The sequence below is a fragment of the Tiliqua scincoides genome, chromosome 7 (genome assembly GCF_035046505.1).
Source record: "Tiliqua scincoides isolate rTilSci1 chromosome 7, rTilSci1.hap2, whole genome shotgun sequence".
Classification (NCBI taxonomy): domain Eukaryota; kingdom Metazoa; phylum Chordata; class Lepidosauria; order Squamata; family Scincidae; genus Tiliqua; species Tiliqua scincoides.
Window position 1 is genome coordinate 20,517,686 of NC_089827.1, and position 23,767 is coordinate 20,541,452.

At 46.8% G+C, this 23,767-nt stretch overlaps 1 protein-coding gene across 2 annotated transcripts in view; it reads left to right on the top strand.

Annotated features, from left to right (window-relative positions):
* Positions 1-2,298: 2,298 nt before the first annotated feature.
* Positions 2,299-23,767, top strand: part of SLC16A7 (solute carrier family 16 member 7) — a 132,996-nt gene continuing 111,527 nt past the window's right edge. Inside the window, exon 1 of one of the 2 annotated variants that reach the window (XM_066633931.1) lies at positions 2,299-2,591. The gene's annotated coding sequence lies outside the window, so the exon portion shown is untranslated. The remainder of the gene's footprint in view (positions 2,592-23,767) is intronic. The other variant, XM_066633930.1, reaches the window with a different exon arrangement.

A 23,767-nucleotide genomic window follows, 5' to 3' on the forward strand; every position in this document is an offset into this window, starting at 1 on the left:
TAGTCTGTTGTAGCAAATCTTGTGGCAAATCTTTTCCAGTCACAGTCACATGTGCAGTGGCAACGACCTTTTCATATAACATGTTTGGGAGACATAAAGCATGTTTGGGAGACAAAGGGTAGACTGACCCTGCAGCCTGCCCCACTCTACCCTTCCCGTTTCTGCTGGGGTTTGTTGTGTGTGAGACACACCTCTTTAAAAAAAAAAAATGGTGCACTGGTGCTAACAGTCCGCACATATGATCTTTGCATTGCTGTGCAATGCAATGTTCTAATTCTTAATGGCTTTTGGCTGCAATTCTAGTCACACTTACCTAGCAGTAATTCCCATTTACTAAAATGGAGCTTAGGGCCCAGTCCTATCCCAACTTTCCAGTGCCAATGCAGCAGCAATGCAGACCTGAGATAAGGAAACAAATGTTCCCTGACCTTGAAGAGGCCTCTGGGACTGCCCTCCTTCACAGGATGCAGTGCATGTCCTTTTGGAATGTTAGATAGGCCTGGACCCTAACTTCTGAGTAAACATGTCTAGGATTGGGCTGTATGTTTTAAATACATGTGACAAATTAAGAATGGGTGGAGGGGAATACAGGAGGACAAGAAATGGACGATGAATGCTGTGTGGGTGAACTCAGTGTAACAATCCCAGACTAGACAGCTCATACCTTGGTGCTGTCTTTACAAGAACGTTTCCATCCTCAATACCATTACTAAGAAGTCAAATTAAATTCAGTCTAAGTTATCCTGTTCAGGACTGGACTCCAGATACTTTTGAGTATCTGCCCAGTGCAACCATTTTCAACAAGTGTGCCGTGGCACATCAGTGTTCTGCAAGTGATTCACAGGTGTGCCACAGGAATTTGGGGGAAGGTCATTTATTAGTAGGGCCAATGGAGGATGTGAGCCCCCCACTGGCAGCATGTTGTGCCCTGTCAACTGTCAACCTTGACAATTCCAGTGCCTTGTCAGTGTGCCGTGAGATGAAAAAGGTTGGAAAACCCCGATCCAGTGAATCTATCCAGGTTGCTGAGCTGGTGAGAAGCAGACAGAACTCATTTGCAATGGGATGCCCATTCCAGCCAACCTGGACTTGGCGTCATTCACTAGCAGCAGCAGCAGCAGCAGCAGCAGCAGCGCCAATCCAACGTGCGTTTACTCCAAAGTTGGTCCCACTGCATTTCCACTGGTCAGTCTAAAACAGAGACCAAAAAGAGACGTCATCAATCCAATTCACCTCCTATGACCTGGTCATCCTGAAGGGCAGTTATGAGGAATGCAATGTATGTGTTGGTTGGCAATGTGTGTTTCCCCTGGGGGCTGGGGATAAGAATAGGCCCTCAGTTTGGCTGTACTTGTCATAAGAGGCGACTAAACAGCCACCAGATAGGTTGGACTCGTTAGCCTGGGAAGGCAGCTCATCTAAGAGAAGGAAAACTCTGATCCCAAACCTCCACTGCCTTGTGGCTACATCCAGTTATGGAAAAGGCTTCAGGAGTCAACCTCAAGGCAAAATCCAGAGCTGGAGTTGCTGAGGCGGTTCCTGGCTGAACACAGTCACGTTCTGGCAACTCCTGCGACACCGCTGGAACCAACCATATTGGCTTCTACCTTTCCATTGGACCATTTCAGTGACGTGGAGAGGAGGGATTTGCTGCATGGGTAACAGTCTATCCTCCATATCTACTTTACCCAGGCTTTGCACGCTGGAGAGGACACTCTGTTCCAGAACCACTATTCAGAGCACAATACCATAGTCTTCTGAAACTGAAGGATGCCAACAACGTGTGTGTGTGTGTGTGTGTGTGTGTGTGTGTGTGTGTGTGTGTGTGAATCCAATTCATCTTCTACTACCTGGCCATTCTGAAGGGCACTTGAAAGGAATTCAATGGGTGTCTCTCTCTCTCTGTGTATCCAATTCACCTCCTATGACCTGGCCATCTAATTCGCCTCCTATGATCTGGTCATCCTGAAGGGCAGTTGCAAGGAATGCATGAAGGTGTGTGTGTGTGTGTGAATCCAACTCACCTCCTACGACCCGGTCATTCTGAAGGGCAGTTGCGAGAATGCCATGGGGTGCGGTGCGTGTGTGTGTGTGTGAGAGAGAGGCCGCGGGACCCCAAGCGGCACAGCCCTGGAGTGGCGCCTCCGGCACGCCCGCCCTGCGCGCCTTCCCCTCCGCGCCTCCTCGCCAGCGCTCCTTCCCGTTCCCCAGCGGGCCTTGGCAGGCGAGCCTCATCGGCGGGAGCTGCAGTAGCAGCAGCAGGCGCCTCCCCCGCGCCCGGCTGCCTCCGCCCCGCTCCGCGGCCGGCGGATGCGAGGAGAGCGCCCGGCTGCCCTTGACACCGATTGCGGGAGCGCAGCAGGCGGGCACGGGCGCGCGCCTCCCCCTCCCTCCTGCTCGAAGCCGGCCTGCGAGACGGCCACCGCGAGGGCCCCGGGCCTCTTCCTCCTCCTCCTCCGCAGGCCACGTCATGGGAAATAAATAAATAATCCCCTTCCTTCACCCAGTGACAGGCGAGCAGGAACCGGCTGCTGCTGCGAGAGTAGAGCGCGCCGGCCCGCCCCAGCAGCCTAAGCTAGAGACCTCTCCAGGTAACGTAATGCGGAGCCCCGCAGGGGCTGCAGCGTTGGCGGAGCCTGGGAAGGGCGTCTGGGGGGAGGCCAGGTGCAGGGGAGCAGCCGCCCTCCCCGCCCACTGCGTACCCGCTTCTGCCACCGCGCTGCTGTGCAGGAATGATGTAGCCCGCCTCGCTCCAGCAGGACGCGCGGCGCCCAGAAGAGCGCCTGGCTTTGTGTCGGTGGTCGCCGAGGAGGAGGAGCGCCTTGGCGTTGCCCATGTGGAGGCTTCCCACGGGCGGCGAGAGCTTGCTGCTGCGCGCGCGCCCGCCCGCCCGCGTCTGTGTGGGGTGCGTGGAGGGAAGGAGCGAGGCGCTTTGCGCACGAGACGCGGCGGGCGCCTCGACAAAGCTGCCGCCGCCGCGCCACGGTGTCAAAGCGACGAGGAGGACGCAACGTGCCCACACCCGTGCGGAGGGCCGGGCAGGGACGGGTTCAAAGCGTCCTGCTTTCTGCCAGCACCAAGTGGTGGGCACTGTTGGCTTCTCGGTGCGCAGCGCTGCCCTCGCGCGCGCTCACACACACGCAGGGCGCCAGCCTACGCGTGCCCACGTCCCACTGGGTTCGGTGGGACTTACTCGCAGGAAGGTGTGGCTAGGCTGGCAGCCTCATAACACACAGGCACAGACTCCCGGGCCACTGGCAGCGCCCTGAGGTGATGTCCCCCCACCCCAAGCGCTGTGCAGAATGGCAGCCACCCGCACAAACTGAAACCCAAGACGCAGAGACGGCACGCGGGCAGCGTGCGTTGTGATGCAGCCCTCCCACAGCCACTCCCACCGGCTCACGCAAGCCCCAGACGTCACGTGGGAGCAGAGATGCAGGCACCCCAGTCTGCCCTAGGCGCTTGCACCCCGCCTCCCCCCCTTCGCATCATTTTCCCGAGATGGAGTGGGGGGAGGAAAAACAACCAAACAAGCAACTAACCCACAGCTCAGGCTCTCTCTGCCCCCCTCCTCTGACCCCCAGGCATTACGTGTGAGCAGATGCAGGCACCCCAGTCTCCCCTAGGAACTTGCACCCCCCCCACTCACCTGCCCCCCAGTCATCCAGCCTTTCACACCATTTTCGCCAGAGTTGGGGAGGAGGAAGAGGAAAACCACCCAAGCAACAGCTCAGGCTCTCTTTACCCCCTTCCTCTGACCCCCAGGCATCACGTGTGAACAGAGATGCAGGCACCACAGTCTCCCTTAGGTACTTGCACCCCCCTCCCACCCTCCTATCCCCCCATTGTTGGTCCCAGTCATACAGCCATTCTCGGTGCTGGGGGCGGGGGGAAGAGGACAACCAACCAAGCAACCAACAGCTCAGGCTCTTTCCTCCCCCCTTCCTCTGAACCCCAAGCATAACGTGTGAACATGCAGGCACCCCAGTCTTCCCTAAACACTTGCATCCCCTTACCCGCCCTCCCCCTCATTGTTAGTCATCCAACTCGGGGGGGGGGGAAGAGAGGAAAGCCAACCAAGCAACCAACCAACAGCTCAGGCTCTCTTCCCCCCTTCTCCTCTGACCCCAATGGAGCCATTTTGAAAGCGGGAGTTCTGGATCTGCTTGCTTTGGGGCGCCCGGCTGTTCTCCTGGGCATGGCCCCCTGGTCAGAGGTGGCGGTGGGCAGCAGTAGGTAGGCGTGTGTGTGTGTGGGGGGGGGGAATGGAGGGCTCCATTGGCAGCCCCTTCCGCGCCTTTGTGTGGGCGCTGCCACAGGAGGGAGGCGGCTGGCGGTGGCGACAGCAGCATCACGCGTCTGGTTGCGAGTGCGTAAAGGCGGCCCTTCTCTCCTCCTTCGCGCTGAAGGTGGGGGGGGGCGGACTGAGGCCCTTCTCAGCAGAGGCAGGGCTGGCTGCACGGGGCCGGTCCTGCCCGTCTCCATCAGCCGCCCTCCCCGCCACAGGGGGTGGTGTCAGGCTTGGGGGTGCTGCTGATGCTCACCAGACTGGCGCGAGGGGCAGGGCTGCAGGCGGAGCGTCCCCAGCAGCCGCGGAGGGAGCTCGCAGCATCCTCGCGTTTGCAAGGCCCCACCTCGGCCCCGGGCCAATGGGAGAGGCGCGGGGGCGGCGCGCAAGGGAAGAACTTGATCCCAGCGAGAGGGGCTCGGCCGGTTCTCTGCAGCCGGGTTGGCTCCCCTTGCAGGTGTGCAAAGCCGTCCGAGGCCACGTGGCGCACAGCTCAGCTGCGGTCGGCCCGCCTGTGCCAAAGAACACGCTGCGATCCCCGTTCCTTGCTAGCTCGCCCACAGGGACATTCGCCCTGGCTAAGGCCCTTCCGTGGATTGCTGCTGGCCAGCAGCACCCTGGAGCTGTCCAAAGAGATGCAGGGGGAACGGCTGGGCTGTTGGAATGGCTGGGTGGGTGTACGCACACTCTCTTAAGGAAACACGCACACGCAGGGCCTGGGAGCGGGGGGGGGGTGAAGGGGGTAGTTTGTACCCAGGCCCAGGGTCAAAAGGGGGGCCCTGGAGCCAATGAAGGGGCCAAATAAATTTCCTGAGATCTTACATCTTCCTGTCTACTCTGACTGGTTGCCCACACGGGATGCTAGTGGGCGCATGGTGGAGGCTGCTGCTGCCACAAGCTGTATGCGCCATGCCAAGGAATGCATACATGACACACCTTAACACAGTGTCAAATTTGGGAGGAAACTGACCTGCTACAGTAGCTCTTTGGCTTGTGGATCTGCTTACCATGAAAGAGTGTCTAGGACAGCCATTTTCAACCACTGTGCTGTGGCCCACTGGTGTGTTGCGAGTGGTCCACAGGTGTGCCACTGGAATTTGGGGAAAGGTCATTTATTAGTAGGGCCAATAGGGACGTGAGTCCCCCACTGGCAGCATGGTGTGCACACCTGATAGTGTGCCTTGACAATTTTAGTGGCCTTGTCAGTGTGCCATGAGATGAAAAAGATTGAAAATGGCTGATCTAGGAGCTCAGGGCTACAGCTGCTGCAGCAGTACATTTTGGTACACACTGGGCACCATTCTAGTGTGAGCCTAAATATGATGATGTTAATTTTATTCATGATTCTCTATATTTAAAAGGTTTTAGAGAGACTTAGGAGTGTGTTTGGTTTTCCATATCTGAATCTAGCTGCTGATGCCACATGGGTGGTGGGTAGACGGGCTCCAAAGACTTTTCCAGTTGTCTCCACCCTCCCCCTACCCTGTTTCGCCCCCTCTGCCCCATTCTGCTCACCCATCACCACCCTCCCTCGCTCTGTTTCACCCCTCCCCCTTTGAAAAGAGGCCCAAAAGAAACTTTGTACCCCTTGATAAAATTCCTCTCAGAGGCCCTAGACACACACACACACACACACACACACACACACACACACACACACATTTCTTAACCAAAATATTGCCAAAAGGGCAGTTTGAGAAACATTCCATTAGACAGTGGATTTAAAAAAATAAAAAGTTCGGTCAATTTTGCCCTGATTGTCAGGAACCTCTTTAGTTGTAATCAAACCGGTGTAACCAGTTCAATTTTGATTTTACTTCCTCCTTTTCCCCCAAAGCACACAACTCAAAGCAAGTGAAGAGAAGGGCACTGGCCAGATACTCTTTCTAGGTCCCCACTGCTACAACATAAGCTTACAGGTTAACACAAAGACTTTCACTTTTTTTAAAGGTCTTTTTATTGTAATGGGTGCAGAAAATGCATTCTTTTCATGATAGGGTGATTTGACTGTATTGCTTTCTGTCAACATCATATAGTCAGTAGACCTTCCCATGAGATGGGCATATGAATGGGACTTCATTCTTTGAGAATCACTGAGCTATGATGATGCCCTCAAATGGTGAATGCCCTAATGCTTGTAGAGCAGTAATTTTCAACCTTTTTCTTCTCTTGACACACTGACCTCTGTGGTCTTCTCTATGGTCATTGCCTCTTATGATGTCACTTCTGCCTTCTGGCAGATTCATTTGGATTCTGCAGCTCTATTTTTAGAGCAACTGTCTGGCTGAATTGTCTGTCCCTCTTCCTTTGGTATGCACTGTGATGCATTCCTCCCCCCCCCCAGACCACTCCTACCAGCTCACATAACCCCCAAACATTAGGTTTATCAGAGATGCAGACACCCCATCTCCCCTAGACACTTGCACCCCCACTGGCATTCCTGGAGGCGGGCAAAGCAGTATGTTTCTTCAGGCTATTGTAAAGTGGCCCCTTCCCCTTGGCTTCCCAGCCAGTTGTGGCTTCAAAAGTCGCTTTGCCCTCACCTTCTTGAATGGCTCAGAAGCTAAGGGGGAGGGACCACTTTACACAGATGTCCTAGCACTGGAAGAAATTTACTGCTTTGCTCCCCACTCCAGGAACACCAGTGGCACCCACCGCCCCCATTGTTACTTCTTAGTCCCAGTCATACAACCCTTCACATCATCATCTCCAGAGTTAGGGGGAGGGAGGGAAAACAAAAACAAAGAGCTCAGACTCTCTTTTTGAGGACTGCCCACTCTGCCATTATTTTCTCCTCTACTCTGACCCCAGTGGAGCCAGCGCTACCAGTGGAGGAAGAGGGACAGACAGTTCAGTTAGATAGTTGCCCTAGAAACAGAGCCACAGAACCTGGAAGAGTTATTCAGTTCTTTTCAACCACTGTGCTCCAAACTCCCAAGGCACACCTGCAGACTTTTCACAGCAGACCAATGCGCATAGATTGGAGATTGCTGCTATAGAACTTGGAGACATGGACATTCTTGGATAGCTAATGCCTGCCAGTTCTAAAGTATGTGGAATCTGGAGTTTTGTTTGATAGGTATTTGGATACTTAAAAAAAAATCCAACCATTTTTTTAAGACCAGTCGGATTCATATTTAAACACATTGAAATGCATTAACATATTAATCCCTTTAGGATGAATGATGGTCCTTACCCTTTCCTGCAGTGGACTCCTCAACATGACACAGATGCAAAATTTCAAATCCCTGCAAATCTTTAAATAGTATTCAGTACGTTCATACATACACAGTCTCGAAGTTGTCAATTTAACTATGAAGTGACTTAGGCCGCATTCCTAACCAACTTTCCAGCACTGACATAAGGGCAATGCAACTCCAAGGTAAGGGAACAAACATTGCCTTATCTTGAGGCATATCTTCCTCCATGACTGCCCCGCAATTGCAGGATGCAGCACATGCCCCACTGGCACAGCTATACCAGTGCTGGAAAGTTGGTTAGGATTGCGCCCTTAGGTGGTCTACCTGTTACCATTGGCATAACAAGGTCACCTGAGTAAGACTTCCTGTGGTATCGTCTCAATTTCTTATAGATTAATCCAGCCATTTTCAACTACTGTGCTTTGGTACGCTGGTATGCCGTGAATGGTCTGCAGGTGTGCCGTGGGTGTTTGGGTCATTTATTAGTAGGTCCTTTGGGAGATGTGAACCACCCACCAACAGCATGGTGTGCCTTTGTCAATTGTCAAAAAACTGATAGTGTGCCTTGACAATTTTAGTACCTTAGTGTGCCATGAGACAAAAAATATTGAAAATCACTGGTTTAATCCATATTGTTAGGTAGGTCTTCTGAATCATGTGGAACTTTTAAGGTGGAGTTTTTTAAAATCTAATTTTAAAGTAGATTTAGCTTTGTGTGTAATGGGAAAGTTTGGATGTATCTTCCCCACTCATGCAGTTGGGTAGCTCTGTGAGAAAAGTGGGTGAAGTGAGGAGAGGTGCCAGGATGTTTTGTACATTATGAGCATGAATGCCAATGTTTGGGTCCAATTTGGTTTTTAAAATATCTGAAATGATCCTGTGTGTACAGCCAGAAACCATTTTATACCCTGATTCATGGCCAGATCTGCTGCTGGAACACCTGGTTAATCACAGAGCAGCAAGTGGCCAGAAAGAGGGATTTGTTGCCTCTGTTTACACACACAACGCCTGCTCTGCTTTACCTTCCCCTCTGTTTCAAAACAGATGTACAAAAGGGGGGGGGGAAGAGAAGAATATTATATTGGCAGAGTTCTGCTTTACAATAATTATTATATGCATTGATGGCTTTGGTCTGTGTGTAATCATGGCGTTACTTTTACAAGATGACTCTTGGCCATCATCTTTTCTATAAACTAGGTATTTCTATTACATGTATTGCTCTGTTCCTTATAATTTTAGAATTTGAGCCTTTGTTCTACTCCAGTGCCAGTAGCGTTGTGATATCTATGGATGCTCTTGTTTTGTAATCCACGGTTCATTTCACATGTTACTTAAGAAAGAACAGTGCAAAAGGAATAATGTTGAAGCTCTACTGATACACTGGACAGTTTATGGACTGCAGCCAAAGGCTGCACCTTCAAGAGTCTTAGGCAAGCACAGTTGGGCTCCCAGCCCAACTGTTTAAATATGGACAGATACTACTATAAACACACAAGGAACGAAGCTTCTGCAAGAAGCCAAATATGGAGAATCGCCCAAGGTACAAGCAAAACGTTAAAGAAAGGGTGCTGGTGGTTTTAAGTGCTGATGCTTTTCATTTTGTTCACAACAAGCTTCCATTCAAGCAGTGACAAGGGGTATGTTTGAAAACCTGGAACAAAGACAGCAGTAATCCAAATTTATTTTGAGCTCTTAGTTTGGAGTGCCATTTCAAACTGGGCATGGCTTGTAAACTGCAGATAATCTCTTGTATGATATTGTAGAGATTCTGTAGTACTGAAATGATATCTAATACATTAACAACCCAATCCTATCTACACTTTCCTGGGACTAAGCCCCATTGATTCTAATGGGACTTACTTCTGAGTAAACATGCATAGGATTGGGCTGTTAGAGAATCTACCTCATGGTAACGCATGGGTTCTTAATTTATTAGGCCTTCCTTCCTAACAACATGTATGTGAAAAGTGAATTCCATTTGAAATCAGTGACGCATTGAGTGATACGCTTGGCATCTGTGTGTAAGACTCCACCTGACTTCAGACATGCAGTTGCATGTATTGGGAGACACAGCATGCCATAGAAATAAGGAAACCTATTACAGAAAGCATAGATCCCAATGAGGCAGTAATTTGGCTGGAGGAACTAATATGGCATTTGCTTAGCCATGTGTGGCAAGTAAGAATCACCTCTAGTTGGCCAGATGGGAAAGCTGTTGGCTTTTCTTTCTCCTATCAGTGTTCCACAAACGGCCAACATGTGTCTATTTGGGCAAGTAGCCTAGTAAAGGTTTTAATAGGCTAATAATCTGCATATCTTTGCAGTACTCTGTTGGTGTTCTGCCACATGGTTTTAATGCTTCAGTTCACTTTGCAAAACCTGCAGGAGAACTAATCTCTGTTCTCATAATGAGCTGACAGAAAATGAATGCTCTACAACAGGGGTGCTCAATAGGTGGATCGCGATCTACCGGTAGATCGCGAGGCAAAATGAGTAGATCACGGAGTGCCGAACCCCCCCCCCCTTTCAGGTGCCTCTGGGAGGAAACGCCGGGAGTAAGGCCCATTGTACTCAATGGGGCTTACTCCCAGGTAAGTGTGGCTAGGATTGCAGCCTCACAGCCTAATCCTAGGCATGTCTACTCAGGAGTAAGTCCTGTTATACTCAGTGGGGCTCAAGGTACACCAACATACATTGTACACATAAATGTTATATGTTATGATGGCGCGAACATTGTAAAAAAAAACTCTGGTAGATCTCCGGGCCTTGCTGGGTTTCAAAGTAGCTCTCGAGCCAAAAAAGTGTGAGCACCCCTGCTCTACAACTTCCAGTCACTGTATGGAATCATTGTCTTTTCTTTCTCTTTGTTATCTCAGGCCCTGAATTATAAGCTCTTTGGAGCAGAAGCCTTATTAAAGCACATCAAGGAATCATTTTTATAGCAGGATAAGCTTTTTTTTATTTTGGCATTTTCCTAACATGCAGTCTTTATTTGTATGTAGTAAGTAGTAAAACTTTATTACAGTCATAAGACCAGCCACTATTTGTATGTATATTTATAAGTATTGTATATAGTTTATAAGTTATATTACCCCCACCTCTGGTCACCTTTGCACATTTTTCCCTTCTTGCATTCTGTCATCTCTGCCCTATTCCTAGTCTTCTTCATTGCTCTTTTATTTTGCTTTCTCTTCACCATGGCATGTGAGGAGCTTTATCTCTCTTTTTAGTCTTTCAGGAGAGAGAAAGGGAGGGAACACACTAAGGTGTTCTATACTACTGCTTAGAGTCCAGTACATGTCACTGTCACCGCAAAGACTAAATATTGATTCTCAAGGAAATCATCCATTCCCAGTGGCTGGTTTAATATGGTTTTCTCTCAAAGCCCCAGATATCTCAGGACAGCCAAAGCCTACAAGACTTGATGGAGTCTAATACAGTATCTTTAGTCTGAGAATAAAGGCTACACAAGGATATTTCCAGATGAACTGAACAAGTACATTCCATTCCAGGAAAGTTGCTGTGAAAAGTTTTGGCAAAGTGGAGGAATCAGTCATTTTCACTCTGGCAAATGCCATAGTAGATTGTGACATCTGGAATGGATTCAGCAATTCAGTGTGGGCATGTACAGGTAGCCTGGTACACTGCAGTTGTTTCAGTATGGTAGAGGTCATTTAGCAGAACTAAAAAAGACTTGCACAGTCACCCCAGGTCACTCTTGGTTTAGCTTCATGTGTTATGAGACTTCCAGTGTGCTGAGTAGGCAGCAATATCCCTTCCCTTTTGGTACACTGGAGCCTTTCTGGGCTGCACTGTGCTCACCTCTAATATATTTTTGATAACAGCTTACCAAATGAAGGAGATCCTGGGCCTAGTCCAAAAGTACGTCCACCACAACCAGAAGCCATGAATCTGGACTGAATTTTAGTCAGGGCCCAGGACCTCTCCAAGGCAATGCTTTTATAATGCTGTGTGACTGCGTGTTGTCTCCCCTTCATCCAGATGTCTTCTCTGTCCTCTGTAGACCTTTTTTGTATTATTGTAATTAGCCTCGCAGTGCTGTGTGATTAACAGTCAGTGTAAACTAGCTGGCCTGCATGGTTCTGATGACAGAGATCCTGTTTCCGGATCATGTGACGCACCCTGGTAGCACTTGAAATGGAGGATGGCACTGTATAACTTGTTCAGGGAAGAAAGGCAGATGGCACGAGCCTTAAAGAAACTTGCTTGCACTTTGGAGTGTATGAAGTCACAGTGATAGCATTGAGGAAAGAGAGAGAGAAAGGCTTTCTGATGCTGCTAGCTTGGATGACCTGAGCTTGGAGTAAATACCAAAGGTGCATGTCGTAAGTTATATGCAGCAGCCTCTATGCTCCAGCAGGTGCATCACAAACAGGTTGGGGCAGTAGTGTGATGAGTGGATAAGCACATGGAGTTTGGCCATGCTTGTTATATAAGATGTGATGTCTCTACCTTAGATAGCACCACTGCAAGTCCCTGTTGCCCCTAGAAACTTATGTGGAAAGCTGTCACAGGGGTCTTTCATGGTGTGTTGATACTTTTTTGAGAAATTTTCTCCTGTGCATCTTGTTTGCCACTAAAGCCCAAACCTAGGTGGTAGGGGGTGAGGTGGCAAGATAGAGAAAGCAGCTGATGGAGAAATTCTTTTATCATTTCTTAGACCATTAGCCTGATGCAACCCTTTGCAGGAGCTCTGATGAGTTCTTATTCATGACACTAGCTCTGCAGTAAAGTGGCAGGCCCAGAAGTGAAACTGACTTTAAAGTGAATTACAAAACCCACCATGATTCCTAAGAACTCCATGTGTATCTGAGCATATTTTTGCAGTATAGTAACTGATGATGATCCTCATTTGAATGAAGCAGTGCTACTGTATTATGAAACATGCAGGTTGCATCTATGAATATTCTCTGAGAAGTTAGCTCCTTTAAATTCAGTGGTTTTTAAGAGCAGTGGTTCCAAAACTTGAAAATTAGGGAAGCACTAGGTCTTTGCAAGGGAGGGGAGAAGGCAGCGACAAAAACAGGAAGTGGCTATTTTTCAGTATTTTCGGCTGTTTGGAGGTGCAGAGAATCTTGCTGAGGCCTCTTCAGGCTCTGTTTGGCTCCAGTGATATCTAGAAGTTCTAGTAAGAACAAGGACAGAAAACATGCAAAAGTGTACGGAAAGTGGTAAAGACGCATTCAAATTAGTTGCATCAGTAGACTTTGTGCTTGACGTTGAAAGTGTATTTCAACTGTAAAATTATTGGACTGATCTTTGATATTGTGCAAAACTGTGTAATTCCTCCATCTTCACTTAATTCTGGCAAAGAAAGTATGAAGAAGATTAGAACTCTCTTTTTTTTCCCAAGCAATTGGGTGAATTGAATCCTTTCTGTGCTATTCTTCACTGACTTGTTAACCTTTCAGGTCACTACATCCAGGCAATTGATTTTGCAGTTTAGACAAAAATCACTCTTTATAAGGGCTGTGTTGCCACACAAACCACTTCTTATTTATTTGGCTAAAAGTACTGCTGCGGGTAACCAGCCAAGTATGTGCTTCTGACCTTTCTTTATTACTGCCACCCAAGTAAGGTCACTCTGCTGGTTACTGCTCTTTAGGAATAAAATTGCAGGACTTGAATGCATCTGAACCTCATTTGGTAGGATTCAGCATACTCTGGGATTTCTAAGAAGCTAGCCCTTATCATCCAGACTGTGGTGTGCAGCATGACGATAGCAAAAGGGACTAAAGTGCATCGCATGGAAGGTCTTGCACTTCATATCAGTTCTGACACTATTCATTATCTGTTGGAACCTTATCATTTTTCGATTTGTTTTCTCTCTCCAGTTGTCCTCAGTCAAGCACCCAAATGGAAAAGTATCCCAGCCTTTTGTGCAGCTTGCCTCTGGCAGCATGTGCAACTCTGGGGGGAGGTAGAACTGACAACACCATGTTGGCAGCATGTATGTTTCTAACAGCCCAATCCTAACTAAATTCCTGGGCAGCCACGCAGTGCTACCTGAGTGGGCTCTACTGCATCCTGCAGGGGAATTTCAGCAGGTTGGATCCACCATTTGTCCTCTTGCCTAGGGTGAGCCCAAGCAACCACAGTGGGGCAACTGGCAAGTCCAAGTTGATCTCTGTTCATAGACAACCAGTGGCACGTCAAGGTTTCAGCAAGAATTTTCTCTGCTCTACCTGAAGATGATTGAACAGAGTGCTTTCTACATGTAAGCCATGTGCTCCTGAGCTTGTATGTTTGGAAGCACTGAGCTTCCTTTCTAGTAATTAGCTATAAGCTTTGGTACAGCGTTGTAGGTTTCTATAATCTGGACCCAAAAAGCAGGGGGGGGGGAAGTGTATGTGCCCTGGCAAATGATTACAGGAGTAATTCTGAGTTTTCCAACCCAAATCTTAACAGGCTGAAAAATTTAAATACTACTTATTTTTGAAATGCATGTGTCAAATACTGCCCAATTCTATCCTCCACCATTGGTGCTGATGCAGGTGTGCTGGTGGAACACACGCCACATCTGGAGGGGGGATTGGACAGCCAGCAGGAGATAAGTTAAAATTTGTTTACCCCTGACGATTATCTGATTGCCTATGGGTCTCCTCAGACACTCACCTGCTATTTTGATGGTGTATATCCAAGGAGAGAAAAGGGGCTGGGCGGCCTGGTGCTGCTGAGATCCATCCCCTCCCTCCACAACCCCTGCCCTCCCTGATACTCCACAACCCACCTACCCTCCCTTTCCCTGCCCATGACATGTGTCTGGCCCTGGTCAACTTACTGACCCTGCTGAATATGTCATGCTGCTGCCTATTTATGGCATCAGCCTGGAAGTGTGCAACTGTGGCCTGGCTTTCACACTGCCCTGAAGGACCTTGTTCTGCTAGTTCCAGCAGCGTAAGGCCCCAGGGGGCCCAAGCATGACTTAAAAAGCCCTTAACTATAGCATATTAGGTATACTTTCAACACTTCGACAGCCTTTCCCCATTATTTATAAGGATGAGACAAATGATTATACATTATGTATTTATTACATTTGCATTCCACCTTTCTTTCAAGGAGCCCACAGATGGTAGTGTCCCCTACTGAACCAGACTTGCTTCAGCTCAGCCTCCAAAACTGCTGCAGGAGCTTCTTGAGGGCTATCCATAGGCTGCCAAGATTGCATTATGCTCCTACAACAATGGTTAGCAAACTCACGACTGCTTAGTAAAGGTAGTCCCCGTTTGGACCAGCTCTTACCATTCTGTCGTGCTGTTTGAATGAAGCCCACCTGATGGCTGCAACGTGATACTCTAAGCCAGGGCCGTCCCAGCCCAGCGGTGGATCCAGGGTTTGGACAAACCCATTCGCTCGGTGAGAAGACCTTACCATTCCACTGGGTTGCCACGTGTAGTCCTCTTAGATCTGGGGACAGGGACACTGGGCAGTCGTGTTTGCCCGGATGTCCTGTTGCACAGTATTCTGGGACACCGGGCAGCAGATGCAACTGCCCAGAGTGTTCCTGTCCCCCGATCTAGGAGAACTACACATGGTGACCCACTGGAATGATAAGAAGCGGTCCAAACAGGTATTGCATTTTCGTTGCGCAGTGGTGGTGAGTTTGGCCATCAGGTGGGCTTCATGTGAGCAGCGTGGCGAAATGGTAAGTGCTGCTCACACAGAGGAGGGCTGCAGCGCTGCACCGGATCTGGCCCACAGGCTTTGGTTTGGTGACTGCTGTCCTACAACATCATTGCTTAATTCATTGATAGATTTGTCAAACTTTGTATCAGTGAGTGCCCAGATAATGTCAACACCTGAAAGAACTTTAGAAGATGCTGCACCCAATAATAATGATCCAGTAAATAACTCCACAGAGCCACAGATCTATCTATAATGTATTTCTGATTAAAAATAAAGATGAAGTGCCCATTTATGTCAGGCCTTGCCATGACATTGAGATTGGCTGCAGCTAGACGGGTTTTAACTGAAATAAACGGAAATATTTCATCAGATACTAGTGTCTGCTGAATAAACCCTTCATAATTTGGAATAGTAATAGTGTTACTAGAGAATCATCAACTGTAACTGTATATCCACCATATATATTTAACAATGGAACTTGTTGTAACTGAATGTTTTATGTGAATATTTACTTAGCATTATGGCACTGAACTGTAGTGAAATTAATGGTTATGCTTAACTGGCAAGACATCTGCTGGTCTCTCTTGGTGCTGTTGAAATAGTTTCAAGAGTCACCGTGAACAAGAAATGGATTGTTTCCCTATTGTTCTGACTTGAAACATGAGATATTGTTATTTCAGTTGTTGGTTGCAAGCATGGATTGCCAGGTACAAATCTACTCTAATGTTGGGGATTCTCTAATCACATTTATAACAGCCTAGGTGACAAATAGTACCCACGTGAGTTGCTGGTTATTGATTTATTTTTATTTTTCACAAGGGTAGCAGAAACGTAAATAGCAAAAAGTTTGCTGGAAGCAATTGTTAAAGTGAATAAAGTATTTATTTAATACAATGCACCCAATAATTGTCCAGTCAAATTTAAGTGTCCACTACAGATTTTGATTTCTCAGTGGTTCAAATTGAGATAAGTGTGTCAAAACTATTGAAGGTCTAGAGGAGTGATTTTTCAACTGCTGTGCTGTACACCGGCTTGCTGTGAATAGTCCACCAGTGTGCTGTGAAAATTTGAGGAAGGATCATTTATTAGTATTTTACAACCTTTCCTAGAAAAGGAGCATGTGCAAATTTAGACCTTATGTGGCTTCTTTGCCTCACTGTGTTATTTACAAGCCTGAATGAAACTTCAGATGGCTCCGCAGCACCAAGCTTCCTGTCCAAATGGAGAGGCGGGGCTATTCAATATAAACCAACTGAAGTCTTGAGTGGCAGCCAAGCAGACCAGTCAAAAACCCAAAGGAAGCATGGTTGTGGCTTCTTGGAAGCAGTTAGTTATATTGGGAGACAGGACAAAAATGTTGTCAATTTAATTCTACAAAGTTTGTCACTGCTGAGTTAAAACATTGAAATGTATTTCTCGTACCGTGATATATCTCCCTTGAGAGATCTGTTTGCGTTAAGTGCATGCAAGTCAGCAGAATTAATGTTGCAGAAGAAGATGAGCTGACAAATCAAAAATAATAAGAGAATTGAAACTGAAGTATTCATACGCAGAATGATTAAAATTTATTGAACTTTAAACACCATCTTAATACTCATTTTTAAAATGATAAAATATTCCCTTAAAAACTGATGATGTGCCTTGATAATTTGAACACCTTGCCAGTGTGTGCCACGAGATGAAAAAGGTTGAAAATTGCTGGCCTAGATCCTTCTTTCATAGCTGTACCTTCTGCAGCTAGATATATTGAAATTCGTAAGCAATATGATTTGGCACAGACATTTGCTTTGTGTTATGTTTCTGAAGGTAGTGTATCTAAATAGCACATCAGGCTTTTTTAAAATATACAGATAAAATATTTGGTATGTGCATCTGCATAGGGTCACCCACTTTGTTTGATGAGAATGCATTTGCAGTTAGTTGTATAGATGAGATCATAGAATGAGCCAGGAAACCTATTCCTTTCTCTCTCTATTTTTCTGACCACACAGGCCAGGAAGAATCAGTTGTATCTATTGTTATTCTAATCATTGTCATCCATCAGGTTGGTTGTCATCCTGCTTCATGCAAAGGAACACAGCACAGTTTGTATCCCAGCTGATCTGCCCTCATTTTCCTTCCTCTGTTTCTTCTGCCAGCCCCTTAGGAAGTGGTCTAAAGGCTGGCTCCTGGCACTTCCTTTCACTCCACTGTCAGCTGGAATGAATGACTCAATGCATTAATTAAGAAAGAGAGAACTGAAACAGGGAAGGAAATTTGGAATGTAAAGAAAAAGGTGAAAAAACACACAAGGCACAGGATAAAGGGAGGACACACATATGGAGGGAAATTGGAATGGAAGAAAATGAAGAGGAAAAACAAAAAATATAACACACTTCCAATTAATGTGTTGTAAAATATTCAAATATTCAACTGGAAAAGGATCTCCTAGAATAACAGTGCAATCCTATTTATGTCTACTCAGAAGTAAGACCTACTGATTCAATGGGACTTACTCCCAGGTTAGTATGTATAGGATTGCAACTGGGCAACCCAATCCTATTTCTGGCAGTGCTGCCGGGTGTAGCGGCAGCAAAATGGCACCTGCAGTATCTAGCGGCCCTGTCAGGGCCGCCAGCAGTCTCCTCAGAAGGGGACTTCTGTCCCCTTTCCCCAGGGAAAGCCCCCGTCCCCACAATGGAGCTTCTCAAGTCTGCGCTGGCTGTTTTGCTGGCACAGGCTTCAGAACCTCCATGTCAGGTTGCAAAGCCTGACACAGAGGAAAGTTAACGGCAGAGCTGAACCTTGTGCACTGTTAGTGCCAGGCTTGGGCCTCTGGCACAGCAGCTGCTGTGAAGGTGTTCAGGCCAGGGCTGCCAGCACAAATGGCTGGTCATCCTGCATACACTTCATTGGAGTGCCAAGTCCCTGCCAGAACAAGTAGGTCAGTGGTGGGGGCATTTCAGGGGAGGACTGGGGTGGGGATTGGGCCAGGACGGGCATGTCAAGAGTGGGCTGCGGAAGATTTCAGAGGATATTTGTGGTGGCAAAAGTGACGATACCTTGTGCCCCCAGACTCAGACCAGACAAACTCAGATTTATGCCAGCCAAAGAGCGGTGGCAGAGAAGTAAAAAAATGTTCTTTTTTACTTACCCCTCCATTGCTGCCTCGTCCCTAGCTGGCCCATAGCATCCAGTTAAGACTGTGCTGTTGGATGGAACTGTTAGTCCCACTGGACCCAAAGGGAATTACTTCTCACTAAACATGCTTAGGCTTGTGGTGTAACTACTGGAAATTATCCCTTTTCCCTACAAGCCATAAACTTGTTTGTAGGATTTCTGGTGAAGGAGGCTTACTGAACTACTTGCTGCACTGGTAAATATCCACAGCTGATTCATATAAGAAAACCCCTATCAAAGTACGGATTGGGTTGGTTAAATTGACTGCAAGGAGGCAAGTTATCATCTGAAGGAGAGCCTGAGTTCTATTGACGTCTCAAAGCATTGCTTAATACTAAAGCAGCATTCAGCGTAACACTGCTGACAGCACAACTGAGAATCAATGGTCAAAGATTAACGTTGCTCTTCTTCTTTGTAATCCCCTCTACTTTGTGATAGTTTACACACTGAAATGTTCCACAGGAAAAATGGATGAAGCATATATTTGCTTGAGGAGATGGAGATTATTTTGACTCATGCCCTACCTAACGTCTTATCTGGTGCTAAGATGGGGGAAAAGTTACCAGGATGTGTGCAACTATATCTGGCTATAGAACATAGTTGTGTAAGACATGGTGGGAACTGGGGCCAAACAGCTTTAGAACTGATAGTAATACAGAACTAGCTGTCAGTTTGGACGTCACACGTGGCTCACTCTGTACATAGGGCAAAGCTATTGCAAAATGGGTTATCCTTGATAACCTTATCCCCCTTGGGGGGGATTTGATAACCGCTAGTAAGTGTGGCTGTAGGACCCACAGATATGGGGGGATGCCTGTTATGAGGAATGAGTGAAATAGACAAAGGCTGCAATCCTATCCATATTTACTTGGGAATACGCCCTATTGACTATAATAGAACATAATTGACTATAATTGACTATAATGGGACATAGACCTGAGTAAACATGCATGGAATTGGGCTCTAAATAACTTTGAGAATGTTCTTGTTTAATGAAGTGATGTATAAATATTCTTAATCATAATTAGTAGTAAAGAGCAAAATGTACCCTACATCTCTGGTCCTTGGAGCATTTCTATGATAGGAAAGATTAAAATTTTAAGATGAAACGAGTGAAAGAAGCAAAAAGACTCAGTTCCAGGATTATTAAAATTGCATAAACCCATTGCATTTTTTTTAAAACGTCAACCACGTTTTCTTGAAAAGTGATATATAAATATTTTTAATAACAGCAGCACTCCCTTTAACAGAATTTTAATTGCAGTTCTTCAAAGGCTTGTGATGGGAAGTGTGCGTTTCTTGTAAGGAAGGATTTTGATTCTTCTTCAGATGCAGGCAGACAGAATGGTGTTTTCTGGAAGTGGCTAACTTTGCATTGTTGATTTCTCAGTTAGTCACACAGCGTCAGGGGATCATTTCAATTGTTGAGTTGATCCCTGCCAGGCTCATTAACCTTTTTGTGGCTTTTCTGTCCACCCACAGAGAAAGGAACTGTTTTGCTAAAAGGGTGGACCTGAGCTGAATCCTGCTGAGGACGGAACTTCTTGTGTTTGAACTCCACCACCAAGTTTTGCCCTTTTGCCTCTAACAGGAGACAATCCTTCTATTTATTTCCTCATCTGCTACAGTGTTTATTTGGATCCTGCTGTGGGGAGAAATGGACTGCCTACTTCCTTGGCTAGAAGGAAGCCCTGAGAAACTATTTGCGCTCTGGAAGTAAAATTGACTTATTTGAAAGATTTTTTTTTCTTATTTAAGGAGCAGTAAGTCTTTGTGGCAGGAAATTTGTCCGTCTATGTGATCTTTCTATTATAAGTAGAAAGTGGCAAAGTATGTTGTAGTGAGGGAAAGGAAAGAAAGTAGTACTTTTTAAAATATAGAGGGGAAATTTTAATATGTATTTTTTGCAAATTCTTTTTTCATTACTTTGAATCAATTCTTTTCAGTGGTGGCCAGAATTGCTTAATGTAAGAACAACATATGATGAACTTCAGATGTTTGAGAGCTGCACTATTTAAGAAGCATTTAAATTCTTAAATCTATTTACTCACCATGAACATTAAACTTACATTTTAATCCATTGGACTCTCAGTTTCTACCCGGTTATAATTATAAAGCATGAAAAAGTCTTGTTTACCTTTTACATTAATTGTGATGCGAAAAGTTGCTCAGCCAACGTATTTCAGAGATCTGTACATTATGTGTCAAAAAGCCGGATATGGCTCATGAGCCGTGGTTTGGCCACCCTGGGCATATACTGACAGTTGAAGTGAAGGCTAGGAGGACTCGCTTGAGCAGACATCATGCTACTCCAGCAATTTTCAACCAGTGTTCCGTGGTGCATTGGATGTGCTGTGAATGGTCCTCAGGTGTGCCGTGGAAGTTTGGGGGAGGGTCATGTATTAGTAGGGCTATTGGGGGATGTGAACATGGTGTGCCTTGTCAATTGTCAAAAAACTGATGGTGTGCTTTGATAACACAGGCCTACAAAATTGAGAGTCAGAAAAGTTTTTCCCAAACTTTATGGTGGTTTGATGTGAATTTGGGGTGCTGATTCTAAAAATTGCATCCGTTTTGCCCTATCACGTCTAGTTTTGGAGATATAGTATAGCTTCTTTAGTGATTGGTTCAAGCAGCTTCCTCATGAGGAAGCTGCTTGAACCATTCACTAAAGAGGCTATGCCATGTCTCCAAAACTAGATGCAATAGGGCAAAACGGATGCCATTTATGGAATCAGCACCTCAAATATACCCAGGAATTGGTGTAACGTTTAAGGTAGCAAAATGTGTGTTGTGCTTTGTTAGTGGAAAAAGGTTGAAAATCTCTGTGCTACTCAGTTGCTAAATAATTCGGTGGGTGCCTTCCCTATTGGCTACTTGCCTGCCCCTAGGGACAAAAGTCAAGGTGGGGTCTGGATCAAAGAATTGGCTTACGGCCCAATCCTCCTAGCACGTTGTGTCACCAGAACAACTATTCCAGCAGCACAATTCACTTTCTGGCAGTCACAAAACTTGACCTGCTGGAGTGTGCAGTCTGGCTACCATCAGGAGCAGTGAGCGACCAGCTCTGCATGGCAACAGACACCCACCACCCTCCATCACAGGAAAGAGTGCATAGGGGGTGGTAGCGAGGAGGCATATTGGCAGAATGGAGTTGCAACAGTAGAGAGCAGAGTGGATTGGGGCCAGGAAGGGGACGGTTTTGGCAGGAGTAGTGCCTGCCGAATCCTAACCCTCTTCCCGGGTCCAATCTGCCTTCATGGGGCCACAGAAACTTGCACCAGTGATGTTGCTGGTGCAGGTCCCAGTAGACTTGTGAGGTAAGCAGGCGCTTACCCTGAGTTATTATCCTGAGGAGACCTCTGGAGGCTGAACTCCCCCGTGGGATGCAGGGGATGCCGCATTGGGACCATAGCATCATTAACTGGGTTAACTAATTAACTAAAGTTAGTTAGGCTCAGGCTGTTAATTACCCTCACCCTCACTATTGGTGAGGGCCCTTGGGTTCTTGCATTTTCCCTACCTGCTGTCTCCATTTTCTCCTTCCCACTCTTTGTAGCTTCCCCTTCCAGCCTTCTGCACCTCTCTTCCTTTACGGTCTCCCTCTTGCCCACATTTCTGTCCTGCTGTCCCCAGACCCTCTCTCCCACCACTTTTTCCATTGTACCTCTATAGTCTTCATTCTCCTGCCCTGCCTTAAGTCTGCGTTTCCCTATCCTTTCTTCACACTGCTCTTTCCAGCCCCACTTCATCCTCCACCTTCATCAGTCTCCCCTCCCTGAATGAGCCTTCCATTCTCTTGTTAAGCTTCCCTGTTCCCTGCCAACCCACCCCCCCCCCCCTCATAAACTGCTACTGGCTGCAGTGCAGGCTGAGTCTTGTGAGGTTTTCTTACCCAGCAATGATGTCATTGTGAGGCAAAGAATGTTGTAGCATATAACCCTGTTTGGCTTTCCCTCATGCCATGGACCTCAGAAGCAAATGGGGGGGAGGGTGGATTTCATCAGAAAAATGGGAAAGGGTTAAAAATCCACAGTCTGTCTTGCATCTGTGCCTCCTCATGTGCGATATTGAATTTTTGAAAGCTTTGGAAGATCTAATCATGACTCTTCCAATGTCTGCTTTAGTTTGACTCCTTGCTGATGAATTGCATGAATTTAGATATTAACTCTTCATAGATTTGCATATGAATAAAACTATCATTCCGAAGGGGGGAAAACATTCTTTGTATTTAGATATTTAAATAAAAACCTTATTATCAAAGACAATTCCCTACTGTGTGTCTGAGAAGGTGAATGCCTCTTCTGAGATAGTGCCTACCACCTGCAGTTTCTTTTTAATGTATGTACAACAATTTACATTTTAAAAGACTGTCCATTGGGTTTATAAATCAGTGGTACCTTCGTAGTTCATTAAAATGTGTTCCATTAATTAATCTAAACAAAGAATAAATTAAACACTAGTTTACTGAACACTTGAACAATTGGGGGGGGGGTTACATTTGGTAGTTGATTGCACTGAACAGCATCAAACTGGGGACATCACCCAAAGACCTACCATAGATGCCCAAAATCTCAGATAGTAGCTAACCCTATGTATAAGTCATTCTTCATTTACATATATACCTATCATAAAGTTATGATATGGGAGGATGAACGAAAATGGCCAACGCCTGCTAGAGTTTTGCTGTCATCACGGTCTCTGTGTCAGCAACACGTTCTTCAACACAAAGCCCCAACATAGAGTCTCTTGGAGACATCCAAGATCAAAGCACTGGCACCAGCTCGACCTGATCCTCACCAGACGCTCCAGCCTTCCCAGCATCAAGATCACACGCAGTTATCATGGTGCTGCCTGCGACACTGACCACTCCCTGGTGTGCAGCAGAGTGAAACTGCAAACAAAGCGACTGTATCACACGAAAAAGGAAGGAAGACCTCGCATTGATACCAGCAAGACCCGGGATCAGAGAAAAGTGGAGGAATTTGCACAAGCGCTTGAGGAATCTCTTCCAGGCCCGGCCGACGCAAACGCATCCAACAGATGGGAACATTTCAAGAATACCGTTTACAACACCGCCTTGTCCATATTCGGCAAGAAGACCAACAAGGCGGCAGACTGGTTTGAAGCCCACTCTGAGGAGTTGACACCAGTCATTGAGGAAAAGAGGAGAGCTCAAGCAGCATACAAGGCCTGTCCCAGTGAGCGCAACCTGCAGGTCCTCCGAACTGCTCGCAGCAAAGTCCAACAGACTGCCAGGAGATGTGCTAATGACTACTGGCTCCAGCTCTGTTCCGACATACAGATAGCAGCTGACACGGGCAACATCAAGGGGATGTATGATGGTATCAAGCAGGCCCTAGGTCCAACACAGAGGAAAATTGCCCCTCTGAAGTCTGCCACAGGCGAGGTCATCCAGGATCGGGCGCAGCAGATGGAACGCTGGGTGCAGCACTACTCTGAGCTATATTCC